Source organism: Cupressus sempervirens, chromosome 7, assembly GCF_028749045.1.
Source record: "Cupressus sempervirens isolate cs-2001-9-10 chromosome 7, ASM2874904v1, whole genome shotgun sequence".
Taxonomy (NCBI): domain Eukaryota; kingdom Viridiplantae; phylum Streptophyta; class Pinopsida; order Cupressales; family Cupressaceae; genus Cupressus; species Cupressus sempervirens.
The window spans coordinates 336,651,881-336,666,947 of record NC_143124.1 but is presented as its reverse complement, the minus strand read 5'-3'; the positions used below and the strand labels follow the sequence as shown (position 1 = coordinate 336,666,947).

General features: G+C 32.0%; 2 long non-coding RNA genes across 2 annotated transcripts; both read right to left on the bottom strand.

The window, feature by feature from the left end:
- Nucleotides 1-7,239: 7,239 nt before the first annotated feature.
- Nucleotides 7,240-8,731, bottom strand: LOC149546803 (uncharacterized). The gene is made up of 2 exons (XR_016353778.1): nt 7,966-8,731; nt 7,240-7,839 (listed from the first exon to the last, which is right to left on the bottom strand). It is a non-coding gene; the product is annotated as an uncharacterized LOC149546803 (long non-coding RNA).
- A 3,897-nt stretch (nt 8,732-12,628) lies between these two features.
- LOC149546802 (uncharacterized) lies at nt 12,629-13,898 on the bottom strand. Its single transcript, XR_016353777.1, has 2 exons — nt 13,278-13,898; nt 12,629-13,068 (listed from the first exon to the last, which is right to left on the bottom strand). It is a non-coding gene; the product is annotated as an uncharacterized LOC149546802 (long non-coding RNA).
- Nucleotides 13,899-15,067: the final 1,169 nt, after the last annotated feature.

Genomic DNA, 15,067 nt, shown 5'->3' with positions numbered 1-15,067 from the left:
CAAACCATTGAGCCACGACCTTCAAGAGGAAGTGCAGAAACAGAGCAAGGATCAGCACCATGAAAATATTTATGAGTGATAATACGAGCCCAAAGTTGATGTTGTCCAGAGCACCATCGCTAATAAATTTTAGCAGCCAAAGCTTGACTACTCAATAGAGCAGATCGAAGACCAAGACCACCCTCCTTTTTAGGCCTACAAACAGTTGCCCAATTAACCAAGCTCCATTTAGTACTACGCAAATTACCACTCCAAAGGAATTGTTGAGAAAGAGCATCAAACTCCTTGAGAAAGTAAATAGGTGCAGCGTGAACCATGCTTCGATAAGTAGGAAGAGCTTGGATAACAGCTTGAAGAAGAGTAACCTGGGCAGCAGTAGAAAGCCATCTATGAGTCCAACGATTTACCTTATCCTGAAGCTTGGTAATCAAATTTTTCCAGAAGAGACGTGGCTTCCTGGAAATACCAATAGGGATGCCAAGATAAGTCAAAGGAAGTGATCCTATCTGAAACCATAGGATACCAACAATCTTGTGCTGAATAGAATCAAGAGTGTTAAAAAAGTAAATGGAAGATTTGTGCTCATTAACTTTCTGGCCTGAGGCTGCCAAATAAATGTCCAAAGCATGTCAAAAGGCTTCAGCTTCCTTGATCCTAGCAAGACCAACAAGAGCAAAATCATCAGCAAATTGAAGATGGGAAAGAGAAGGTAAGCCATTACCCCACCTCCAACCTTGAATAGAATTCTGGGACACCTGATGCTTAATGAATCTGCCCAAGCCTTCAGCCATGATGATGAATAGATATGGGGAGAGAGGGTCACCCTGGCAGAGGCCTCTAGAAGCACCAAATAGTTGAGAAGGTTGACCATTAATAAGAATAGAAAAAGAGGCAGAAGTAACACAACTCATAATCCAACTCACCCAGTCAGAGCTAAATCCAAAAGAAAGAAGAATATTCCTTAGGAAGCTCCATTTAACTCTATCATAGGCCTTAGCCATATCCAGCTTAAAAAACATGGCTTTCTCCCTTAAAGTAGCCATAGAGTGAATAGCCTCAGTAGCAATAACCACTCCATCCAAAATTTGTCTGCCAACAACAAAACCACCTTGTTCTTCTGAGATAATAATGGGAAGCCACCTTTTCAATCTCTCAACAATCAACTTAGTAATAACTTTGTAAACCACATTACATAAGGCAATTGGTCTAAAAAACTCCAATTGATTAGCACCCTCTCTCTTAGGAATAAGAGTCAAGAATGTAGAGTTCAAAGCTCGAAGCATCTGCTTGCTAGCATAGGATTCTTTAACCACCTCCAACAAATCATGATTAATGATGTCCCAAAATTCTTGAAAGAATTCAACTGGAAAGCCATCAGGACCAGGAACCTTCCCCTTAGGCATGCCAAAGACCACCTCCTCCAGCTCTTCCAAAGAAATTGGACGCATGAGATAATCATTCATTTCCTGAGTGATAAGGGAAGGAATACAGGACAAAATAAGATTTTCTTCATTATCAGTAGGAGGAGAGTCCTCAGAGAAGATGGTAGAGAAGTACCAAATAGCCTCCTGGAACAAAGCTAGCAAGGAATTCAGTTGGATACCTTGAGAATTAACTAAAGGAGAGATAGTGCTCTGATTCCAGTGAGATTGCACTATTTTATGGAAAAAGGCAGTGTTACGATCACCTTCCTGGAGCCAATCAACTCTAGCCTTTTTCTTCCAAAAAATTTCCTCTCGAAGTTCCCATTCTTCTAGAGCTCTAGAAGCAAGGGATTCAGCCTTGCCAAGATCCTCTGAGAAACCTCAATCTCTAATCTCCCTTGTGATGACATCAAGATCTTCTTGAGCAAGCCTCTTCATAAAGTGAAGGTTCCCAAAGCATTCCCTATTCCATATCTTGAGATGCCTTTTAACATATTGAAGCCTTTTAGAAAATGAGAACATTGCAGTACCATATGCAGGAGCACCATCTTTCCACCAACAGAAAACACAATCATGAAGAGAGGAGTCTTGAAGCCACATCAACTGGAACTTAAAAGGAGGATGCTTTGGAACATAAGCCCCTATAGTGAAAAATTTGATTGGCCAATGATCTGAACCCCTCCAATCAAGGATTTCTGAAGAGATAGTAAGGGTGCCACTAACCCAGAAGCAAGAAACAAGAAATCTATCCAGACGTTCTGAGATAGCAGCAACACCAGTCCTACGATTATTCTAGGTATAGAGACCATTAGAAGGCTTAACATTAGAGAGATGCAAAAGAGATATATGTTGCCAAAGAAGAGCAGAAGAAGGCCCCAATCTAGCCAAACCAACATGCTTCTCCTCCAGACTTAAAACTGAATTGAAGTCCCCTGCTAACACCCAAGGATGATAAGGATGATAATTTCTAACATATTGAATATGTTCCCAAAGTTCCACCTTTCCCACAAGATCAACAAGTGCATACACATTAGTAACCATGATTACTTCTCCTGAGTCTAGAGCAGAAGCTACCATAGAGAGAGCTGAGCGAGAAGACATCCAGCCAAGAGGATAAATTTTTTGAGGATCCCAAAATATAGCTAAACCACCCGCACTGCTTGTTGCCCCAACACACTGGCATTGGCCTCGAGACCAAATACTAGAGGCATGTTGGACCATAGACTCCACAAAGAGCTTAGTCTCTTGGATACAAAAAATATCAGGGCTATGATCAACCACCAAGTTATGAATAGCCTTTTGTCTAGGGATGCTATTCAACCCCCTTACATTCCATGAGAGAATAATCATCATTGGGTAGAATTGGGAAAATGAGAATCCAAAGGTTTCACTGAACCAGACTCAATCAATATATTATATTAGTTGCATATTGAAATTAATTTATTTTAAAAATGAATATATATAGAATTTCTATCCTTTTAAAAGACTATATATTTAGATTTAATATTATGATTATAAATATAAACATATATTTGATATATTGTGGATAGAAAATAATAGCTCATTATGAGGAAAGATTTGATATTACATATTGAATTTATGTATTTTAAAGATTACGGTTAGAAGTGAAACCCATTAAAATGAGATGCATAGATATGATTTTATATATTAAATAATGTGAATGCTATTTTATTTAAAATCATAAATTGAATAGCTTAATATGTAATGATATTAATAAATGGATTATGAAATGATTCACATTTAGTGATACCTTATTAATGTAAATTAAGAAGATGAGAAATGATTTAAGGATTTCAAGTAGCTTTCCTATGGAGTCTACAATCAAGGAAGGTCTATAAGACACCTTATTGTAGTGCTAGTTAAGGGAAAGACTATATAGAAACCCTACCATATTTAACTTTCCTATGGGATTTTCAATTAATGAAGGTATGTTAAGACACCTTATTGTAGTATCATTTAAGGGAAAGGCCATATTTAACTTTCCTATGGGGTCTGCAATTAAGGGAGGTCTATTAAGACACCTTATTGTAGTATCAGTTAAGGGAAAGGCCATATTTAACTTTCCTATGGGGTCTGCAATTAAGGGAGGTCTGTTAAGAAACCTTATTGTAGTATTAGTTAAGGGAAAGGCCATATGTAACTTTTCTATGGGATCTACAATTAAGGGAGGTCTGTTAAGACACCTTATTATAGTATCAATTAAGGGAAAGGCCATATTCAACTTTCCTATGGAGTCTACAATTAAGGAAGGTCTGTTAAGACACTTTATTGTAGTACTAGTTAAGGGAAAGACTATAAGGGCATCTATCCTTCCTATGGAGTCTACAATCAGAGAAGAGCTACAATGATACCCTATTGTAGTACTAGTTAAGGAGAAGATAGTAAGGGAATCCTACCACTTTCCTATGGAGTTTGCAATCAGGAGAGAACACCCTATTGTAGTACTAGTTAAGGGGAAGATAGTAAGGGCACCCTATCAACTTTCCTATGGAGTTTGCAATTAAGGGAGAGCAGTTAGGACACCCTATTGTAGTGCTAGTTAAGGGAAAGATAGTAATGACTGATTTTCACAAGAACCTTTCTAGCCAAACAAGCAATCCACTAAGTAGACCACCTCGTGTGGATGCCTAACACCTACCACCGGGGCCAAGGGGGGCAAAGTTCCACTCTTGGGCGTAGCATGGAATTGGCTTGGATTAACTTAAATCATTCAAATTTCTTTGAAGTTTATATATATGCATGTACTGATGCTTATTTTGTGTTTGCAGGGTTTATAAGCCTAAAGAAGAAGTATAGTCATTGCGCATTTTAGGATCTAATCAAGGTTATGTATGATGTGTCTACATCGTGTCTTCATGCATCAATGTATATGCTTTTTGTTTTCTTTGTGTCTTCATACATTCATATGTATACTTTGCATTCAAATGTATACTACATGTGTGGTTTTTTATAGAATAGAATGAAGTAATCTTATAAGTAAAAATTTGAATGGGATCTAGTAGTCAATTTTGTTATATAAGGTGAAACAAATATGAAAACTATTATTGCTCGAGGACAAGCAAATTCAAGAGGGGTAGACTTGTCATGAGCCCAAATTTAAGGATATTTGAATATTTGAATAACATATTATACAATGTTAATAATTAAGAATAATAATGAATAGATAATAATAAATATTATAATTACATTATGAAACCAAAGAAGATCATAATATATTCACATTTGAATATATATGATATTAATAACTAATGATAATTATAATAAATTGATTAATAGACTAATCAATATAATATATATTAATAATAGAAGAATTAATATAAACAATAATACAATATGATATTATATTTGAATATGTTATTATAAACTTACAATGTTATATAACATATTTAATACTTATAAAAAAAATATAAATGATATACTTATTAATATAGTTATATTAATTAATCAAAAACTTATTAATATAAATATATAATTAATATAATATAACTATATTATTATTATTGATATAATGAAAGGACGTGACTCTTATAATAAAATTATATATATATTGAATCAACTTTGGAGAAGAAGGATCATATGGGAAGATTATCAAAGTGGTACAGATGAAAATGGAAAAATATGTAAATGTCCCAAAATGGGGAAATTACATAATCCTTTTTGTCTTAATAATATTTTATCCCTCCTTTTTTTAACTAGTTAAAAAATAATATATTTTAATATAAAATATTTATAATGAAAAATATTTTTTAATTTATCAAATGTAATTATTATTGTTAAAAAATTATTCCACATATTTTATGTGTTTTTTCTCCTGAAATCTATTCCTATAAAACCCAAAGTATGAGCCAATGAAATTAAAGTTTAATATTTTTGTATTTTCAAAATTAATATTTGACATATAAACATTACAAACAAGAGCTAAAATGTTGTAGCTAAAGTTCCACCTATAGTGAGAAAGTGTTTTGTTCAAGATTTCTATGTCAATTAGAAAGATTTTTAATATGAATTTTTTTTATTGAACTTTACGTTGCCATTCCTAATTTTTACAAAGAATAATTAATTATTTGTTTAATAAACATAATTTATACAAATACTATTTCAAAAAAATAGTAAATACAAATGTTCAATACTTCTTCAAATATATTTCTAAGAGTAAAGGTTATTTTCGACACAATTAAATTAGGGCATCAAATTATATGCATTCATTTATTGGAATATCACCGCCAGAACATAGTTGTGATGATGCACATGATGACTCTTATCTCATTCATGATTCTACTAAAATTAGCATGGTAATTATTATCAGCAAAATGGGCATCAAGATTGTGCTTGTCTGATACATGGAGAACAAATTATTAATTATTCTTTATAAAAATTATCAATTGCAGCTTAGTGTTCAACTTCAAGTCCCTTCTACATTGGAAATGGATAATTTAATCTAGATAATGGAACTACATCAACCATTTGAACATGTAAGAAAACTACTTAAAAATCAAAAAGGTTTTTCCCAAAAGATACTTTAATTACTATCTATTAAAAACATAATTCACTTGGAAAAATATCAAACCTCTAGTGAAAGGACTTATGGAGGAGGAAATCTTTGGTTTATCCACCAAAAGTGAGGCCATAACATAAAAAAATAACTATGAAATTTTCCATGTTATATTCTAGATTGTAGAAGTTATATCATTGGGCCCAACAATACCTCAAAGTTGTTTTCTATTGTAAAAATATGACTTTTAATAAAAAATAATCATCCTAGGCAACTTTCACAAATCTCCCACACTCCACAAAGTTTTTTAGTAGTTCTTTGCATCTCTTATCAAATTTACACTTTCTCAAATGACAAAGAGGCTCGAGTTTATGCTTCATTGGCATAGGAGGGAAGTCTAATTCATTTCTTTCTACCAGAGAAAATTGAACTATATCATTTCTTTTGTGTTTGAAACCAATACAAAAATACAATCCAAGGTTCAATATATCTTGGAATTGACTTATCCCTCTCAAGATATCAGCCTAATAGAAACAAAAATTCACAACAAACAATAGTGAAAGACAAGCTAGTGCATGAAAAATATAAAAGTACAAGGCAAGCCATGTGGACTACTGAAACAAATGTCTTAAAGATTTTTTTTTAATTTTTTTTATGGCATGCAAAATATCATATTTATAAAATGCCAGCAACTGTCAAATTATTCTTAGCTACGTGTAGTGTTCAACAAATGCCCTATGTTCACAAATAAAATTTTCTTCCTTTTGCAATAGAAAACCAAAAATACTGCATTGACCAATCAAACAAAAAAAATGAAATAACACAATCTCATTTTAATGAAATATTTTCTACAAATGTAGGATAAAAGTATTATGCACAATTTCAAATAAATGAATGAATAGATTAAAAAGATATGAAAACTATAGTGTCCACCTATTTATAGGTAGGACTAAAAATGAAAGGATTAAATTAATAGTAAAAGTTAATCACTAGTTATGCGTAAGTGATTGCAATACTATATTGCCTACAAGAAAATATTAGAATACTAGTCCACCTTCTTGATATAGTACTCTGATGATGTTTCTTGTAAGAAGATATAACTCCCTTGATATATATGCTTTTAAAAAATTAAAGTATTTTTCTATGTTCATATATGCTTATGCATAAAAGGGTATCCATAGTACACCTACTCCATGTGGGACTTTAGTTTTTAGTTTACTTATCAATTTTATTATGGAGTTCTTTTTAACTAAAAGAGGGGTAAATTTTTTATTGAATATCAAAGAGAGCTAAAAAACAAAAGAAACAAAGAGAACTACATAGCTTTATCCTAGTCCACAAGTTGATCTAGCATCTAAGATAAATCAAGGGGAAGCATCCTAGGATCAAGAATGTTCCAAGCTGGGCCCTGCTCAGAGGCCCATTTAGCCAGACATTTAGCCATGCCGTTCCACTCATGAGGGATATGCGTAAAGGACACAGAATCCATAGAATTACATAACTGAATGATCTACTAAATAACCAAAGCTAAATGCCAATCCACATGCACAACGTTCCTATTATGCAATAAGTTCACAACCACCTGTGAGTTAGTCTCATAGATGATTCTTTTCCAGCCATGTAGACAACACTATTTGACTACAACCAAGATAGCCAGGGCTTCCATGAGGTTATTAGTATGGTAAACCTTGTATATAGAAAACAAAAATTGGATATCACCAGAACTATCATGCCCAACTCCCCCAATACTTGCCAGACCAAGATTTCCCTGAGAAGAACCATTAGTGTTGATTTTAAGAGTTCCCGCCGTAGGAGGAGACCAATGTCCCTGATGATTAACACATTGAGGGTGTTTCTTAGCTCTATTCCAGAGTGGGTGTGGGAGATCGAAGGAGAGCAACCCTAAAGAGGAAAGGAGAGGCGAGAGTAAATACTAGCATCAATATGATCCAAACCCCCACTGATGTCACATTTAGCAAGGAGTGTTTCCTGAAGAGAATTAACAATAGTGAGGAGATTGTATCTCACCTTTTTTTCCAGTGCCCCTTTGCCAAACAGATTTGGCACCTCTGGTGGAGTGTGTGGAGATGCACGTGCTAGCATGTGTCCTCTTTGTCTAAATTTTGGGACCGTTTGTGCCATTCCCCTTCCAAGACTTCTTTTCTCCAAGTTGCTTGGATTATGGAGTTCTTTTTAAATATTTAGTAACATTTTCTATAAATTTTTGTTCAAAATAAAAAATGTTAGTAATCACTTAAAGAAAATATGAGACTATTTTAAATTATTTTCATTTTTATTAAATTATCATGAAACTAAATATCACAATTCACTTGTGTTCATCTAAAAAAGTAGGATTGATATAGAAATTGTCCCTTGAGAAACTTCATTTACATAAAGATTTGATAAAATAGAGATGTTTGAACTCTTATTTATAAAGTATGATTCAATATATATGTTATAATTAGATGTATTGAAAGAGGAAATGTACCCTTACAAAAAAATTCGCATTATAAAATTAAGTGGAAATAATTTCCAAGTAGTACGACCACCTTAACCAAAAAAGACAAGGACCTTTTTCAAAAAATAGGGATTTTGACTGAAGGAACCAATTGTTAATAACAATGGACTAGACCCAACAAAAAATTTTACATAATCAAATCATAGGAGGTTAGGAAGAAACCATAAAAGGTTTTCTAGATAAAATCCCTTTTGGGAGACTCCTAGCTTTTTTGAAGAGACTTCATGCTACCTTTACCTAGAGGATTGTCTAGAAAAATAATAATATGAGAGAAGTAGAGAGACCATAAAGGTCTAATAAAATTGTTTTTGGAAAGAAAGTATAAACTAGCTAATCTTGAGAGCTCTTTGAACTACAAAAAAATTGTTCAAGAGTGATTCAATCCAAAATAACTATCAAGTTTTGAATGGAATTTATGATTGAAACCTCTATCAATAAATATTTTCATAGGAATTTGGATTGCAAATACAAACCTTGAAAACCTCTACTAAATATTATGAGAAATAATCATAAGAAGGCCCACCTTAATAATCCACTACCAAAAGAATAATAGCTACTAGGAGCCACTCGTATATGACCCCCAATAGAAATAGATGGTGAAGGGTAGTATTAAAAGACCAAGAGAAGAAAATAGAGCTACCCTACAAAAACTAGATCTCTCTACAAAAGAAGTCACATAAGAAAATCTCTCCAATATAATCCAAACACAAGTAACTATTACTTTCTCGAATGCTACCTAATTCTAATTGGAATACCATTATCAACCAAAAATTGGGTTCATGGTACTATTACAAAAGAAGTCACATAAGAAGAAAATATCTCTTTAATATAAGCCATACATGAATATTAAATACTAGTTAATGATATCTAATTTAAATTGGGATACCGCAATCCACTAAAACCTAAGATTATGGGAGCATTAAAAATGAAGTAACATAAGAAGAAAATATGTCTTTGATATAACCTAGTCACGAATCCACTCCATAATGATTTAACTTGTGTTTGTGCACAAGCATTTGAGACCTATGTATTATTTCCATTATTTAGAAAAGAAAAAAAATATACGATGGTTTTGAATGCTTTAAGTGATAATTATCATAAAAATTTATAGTGATTTATATCTATTAGAAAAAATCATATGGAAATATGGTTCTAAATTTACTTTTGTCCTCATCAACAAAATATATCTAATCTTTGTTAGGTCAAAAGATTTATTTATTTATATTTATTTTTGTTTAATTTTATTTTGGAATTTAACATAGTCGTATTTAATAAGGAAAATAATTTTGAAATATTTTCTACTTAAGCAAGAATTTGTTTAGATAGATTTAATTATTTTTAAATTGTGTTGTTGAGAAAATTTTAAATTGTGGTGGTGTGTCACCTAAAACATTTGATGTACTTTATTTATTTAAAATGTTCTATTGTCATTTTGTCTTTGATGCTAGTTTTTCAATTTAATGGTTCCCTAATTATGGCTTTCTTTGTCTAAAATTATTATTGACTATATACTTAAATTTAATGTTAATCTAGTCCAGTTTTACTTTGTGTTAAATAATAATATTACTTGGTACTTAGGGAAAAAGAGGAATGAAAAAAGACAACTAATTAAGTTCAATAGTAAACTCAATATTCTAATTATTATATTTTTTGGTTTCTTCTAGAATGGAGATCTGAAAGGATAGATTTTTATCCCATTGAAACAAGGATTTATAACAATATATAAATTGGAGATAAAGTATCCATTCCTATTCACTCTTAGAAGAAACAAATTTAACAAGAAAATACTACAAAATAGCTAAGAAATAAATGAAGAGAAAAAGGCTCTAAACAACAAGTGCAAATCCATAGATGTCCACAAATAATATAGGACCCAATCTTAGTATGTGTAAATGTGAATATGTGAAATGTAGTTATAGTGTTATTCTTTTTCGGCAATAGTCAGCTTTAATATGTTACCATATCATAACAACTTTTCACAATAAAAACTCTTTTAATTTTCTTCATAATTTGGCAAGTTTATAATCCAATATGAAACTTATTGAAGTATAATCTCCTCATATCATACTCCTTTGTATATTTACTTTCATTATAAGAAATAATCAATTTTTAGTTCTCATTTTAGAGATGTTATTCATCTTTCTAAGATTGAAACTTATATATTTTAATTACTATATTCCTAGCTACATTCATGTTGAGAGTTCCATCTTTATAAGATGTTAAGACTTCATATGCTAATTAAGTCTCTTAAGTTACAGGCTTGACACTTACCTAGGGGAATCACATAAATGGAAGGTTCTATAGTATCGAAACTTTATTCATGTTCCATCAACCCAATGATTACATATGTGGATCTATTTATGTTTTTCTCTTGGACTATTTTTAAAGGTTTCACCTTTTAATAATCTTAGTTTCTTTTCTATCAACTTGATTATTCCCATCTAGCATCTCTGTCACTACTATTTCTCCAACTCATTGGAATTTTTTATCCTTAACTAGACCCTTATTTAGTCTCATCAACCACAAGGTAATTTGGTAATGATCTATGTAATATTTTTTTCTAGATCTTTTTTATAAGTGGAGAAAAGTGGTTCATATAAATCTCTATTAATTTTCAATAATTTTAAAATGATGAAATGGACCTTTACATTTATCCCATATTAGAACATTGATAACGGTTCACATATGACTTGACCTTTAAATTTATAATTTATTCCAACAATATATATATATAACCTTTCTAAATAGATGGAAATAATTGTAGGGTTTATTTCTATGTCATGTTGAGTGATCTAGGGACACTTGGTATTTTGAGCAAGTGGTGAGAAGTCAACAATTCTAGAAAGAGAAAGGAGAAAATTGGATGCTAGCCAATCATTCTCAAGAGAACTATATATTGTGATGGAAGATGGAGTGAAGCATACTACTTATGTTCTAGATTCTATTGAAGATGATAGTTTTTGGCCAAGTTAAGTGGTGTAACTTATGTGTTTTTATCATAGATTTCTTCACCAAACTCAAGTCTTTCATATTGTATCTTGAAAAATATGATTCATAATTGAAAATTTCCGCCCTTACAAATTATGATTTTGAATAAGATTTTTGTCTACATTTTATGCTACTCTCGATGCAATTCTTATGAGAACAACAATATTTTATGTGATAATCATTCATATTATTTCAAAATTGGATTTGGTTATATGATCTTTTTGTATTTAAGAATGTTAATAGTTGAAAATATATCAAAGAGTTTAGAGAATTTATGTGATTTACAACTAAATTTTATTGCAACTCATAAAATAATCTATTTCAAAGTATAGAGAAGCTTCACACAATTTATCAAATATCACTATGGTATTATCAAACACTTCAAAATATAATCTCTAGGCAACAAGTTGTGAGTAAAACCCTTCCAAAATATACAAGTAAAACTATTAAATATGAACCTTTAGCAAAATGCTAATCTCTACATTAAATTATACAATAGCGAACCTAGGACTCCCATACTCTGAGTTTCCTTGATAGGTGACAACATCTCAAAATGGTAAAGAAATTGGCAAAATAAAAATTGAATGAACAAGAAAATGGTTAAAAACCCTCTATACAAAAACCACAATTAAAAGACCAAAGATTCTTTACACTCCAAGAATATAATTTCATCTATCAGTACTACCAGATTTTGACTTCCCATTTATCTATCTTATAACTTAATCTTTCAAAATGTACTTTAACATCAAATTATACCATATTGAACCTCTCACTCCTATACTAGAGTCTCCTTCATAGGTGACAAGTGACAACATCTGAAAATGTTAAAAAAATTTAAAGAGTAAAAATTAAATGAAAAGAAAATGGTAAAAGATCCTCTGTATAAAAACCATAATTAAAATCTGCTGATCAAGACCAAAGATTCTTTCCAAGTCCAAGAATATAATTTGATCTGTTTGTACTACCCTAATTTTGACTTCCCATTTTTCCATCTTATAACTTAATCTTTCAAAATGTACATTACAATTTCTCATACTATTGTTCCCCTCCAAAACAATTTAAACGGAATCCATTGATTGAACACTAACTTTGGTTGTATCATTTACCTATATTTTACCCCTACATCCTACCTAACAATTTTTCTTCAATATATTTAAAACAAAAATCATGAGATATAACAAAACATTATGAAGAGAAGCTAGAATCAACTATTTTTCGTAGATAAAAGGTGAAGGAAGATAAGCTTACACGAAACCTGGTTTCGGCAAATTTTGGTCAGTAGGCCTTACTCACTTTCGACTCACGTCTGACCACGAAGATTTTCCGTCATCGGGAAATACAGTCCTTCTGTGCAGATGTCCTGCAGAAGCTCATTCCGCCCTCCCCACAAACAAGGGGACTAATACAAACCTCAATCCCATTCGAAAACGCCATCAGTGATTTCAAACTATTTGAGAGATTCCAGTTGAGTACCGAGTTCATTTACGCCTTCAAAACTGCTATACAAAGAGACAGATGGTTCACACAATAACTTATGACTTGTGATTCATGAAATCAAAACCCACTCATAAACAATGCTTGTTGGCATCGTCCGGATTCAATTCCAATGCTCTCTGCATATACAACTGAACAGAAAATAACCCAAACGCACATAAGGTATTAGCTACGTCTCTCTTTCTATACCCTGATTTGGAACAGAAAATGCCTCGAATGCCTCTTTATTATGAGGGTAATAACTGGAAGATTTGCTTACCTCATATTCCTCCTTGTTATTGCGAAGGTAACTATATTAAGATTCGCTTATACGTAACAGAGACTGAAGAAAATCATTTACCTGTTCGTAGAGTCATCTTTGGTATTGAATTGTTGAACTTGGCTTTTTTCCCCTCTAATTTAATTAACTTCATGATCACAGACAAGTGCTACCTCCTCCACTGACTTATAAGTTCCAAAACAAACCCTAATCCCCATTATCGAGTCTCTAATCTCTGCAGCCCACTTACCAGACCGACGCTTCTATGCTCAACTGCAGATCTACGGCTTCGATTTTACTTGGCACGCTTTCCTCTTCTCTGGCAATGAAGATCTATGCCTTTTGACCTAGGAAGGAGTTTACCATACTGTTACTTTGAAAATTTGTCCAGCTTATCAACGAATCTCGGGCAGTTGTTTTGCCCGGTATAGCCGCTGATTTTGTGGCTCGCCCACACATGTAAATCAGGAAAACTGAGGATTTCTGTGTGCTTTAAAACACAATCCATGGTTTTGCTTGAACCTAGAAGTAGAGAGTATTCCCTCCTACTGGGTTTGAAAACAAAGTTGAAGCCACCTGTCGGGATTGATTGATGATTTTTTTATTCAGTTATTAGGTACTTGTATGAATGATGCAAGTGTATGAACATGGTGTAGGGACATCGGAGTACGCGTACATAGTTCGTTGTATTAATGTTTTGCGGGTTCTTTCTTCAAGTTTCTCTCTATTATAATATAATAACATTTAAAATTTGATTCTTTAGTCACGCGTCAAGGTATTCTTGTTTGTTTATATTATAGCGAAAAAGGGAACAAAACGATCAATTCTAAGGAAAATCGCACCTAGAAGGAGAAATCCAGTTGGCATATTGGTGTCATCGACAACAATGGAGTTTGATGTCTCCGGAGAAAAGAAGATGACAGGTTAAATTTGCTAGAGATTAGAATGGTGTTTTTTGGTTATTACAATCTTAGGAAATTAAGATTGTAGTATAGGATGTTGTAAGGTCTAATGATTTCTTTTTAGTTTGGATTTATTAGTTCAGCTGATCTATAGGTGGATAGATTAATGTTTTCCTCTCACTTGTTTTCAATTAATTAGTATTGGAGATTATGCTTGTACAAATAAATAAAATAAAATAAATAAATATTAATGATTTTCAAGATATTTTTTCTTTTGATAAAGTTTGTCTATTTTGGCTAAGCCATTTTCAAAAAAATTCCATTAAAAATATTAGACTTCTTGTTAAGCAAATGAGAAATAAGAGGAAAATATCTATAAATTATTTATTTAAAAAAAAATACTTCTAGGTACAACTTCAATTTTGTTTGAAAATAAAATTACTTCTACTGGTACAAAGAAAAATAAATAAATAAATAACTTCTTGGTAGAAGCACGTGAAATCATATTTTATTTGGATGGAAAGTTGTAAGCATTTATAAATTTGTTATCTCTCCTAAAATATAACTATGACGTGGACCTTTTAAGGGTGCAACGGATAAACCGATAGTCTTTTATATCTTTGATGATGTTTTTAAATAGTTATTATTTTATTTTGGTTATAATTATGTTTTCTAGTTTGAATAAAATTATCCATAAAACATTTTCATTGCAATGGTTATGCCAATAGTCAAGAAATATATCAAGCACTCCTACATTTTGTACTCATTTACTCAAACACATAGTCTATCATTCTTCCCTCACTGTCAACATCTTATCCCCCCTCTCTCTCTCTCTCCACACACACACACACACACACACACACACACACATGCGCGTGCGCACACACACACATACATATACAAACATACATATATACATACATACATATATACATACATACATACATACATATATATGCATACATATAC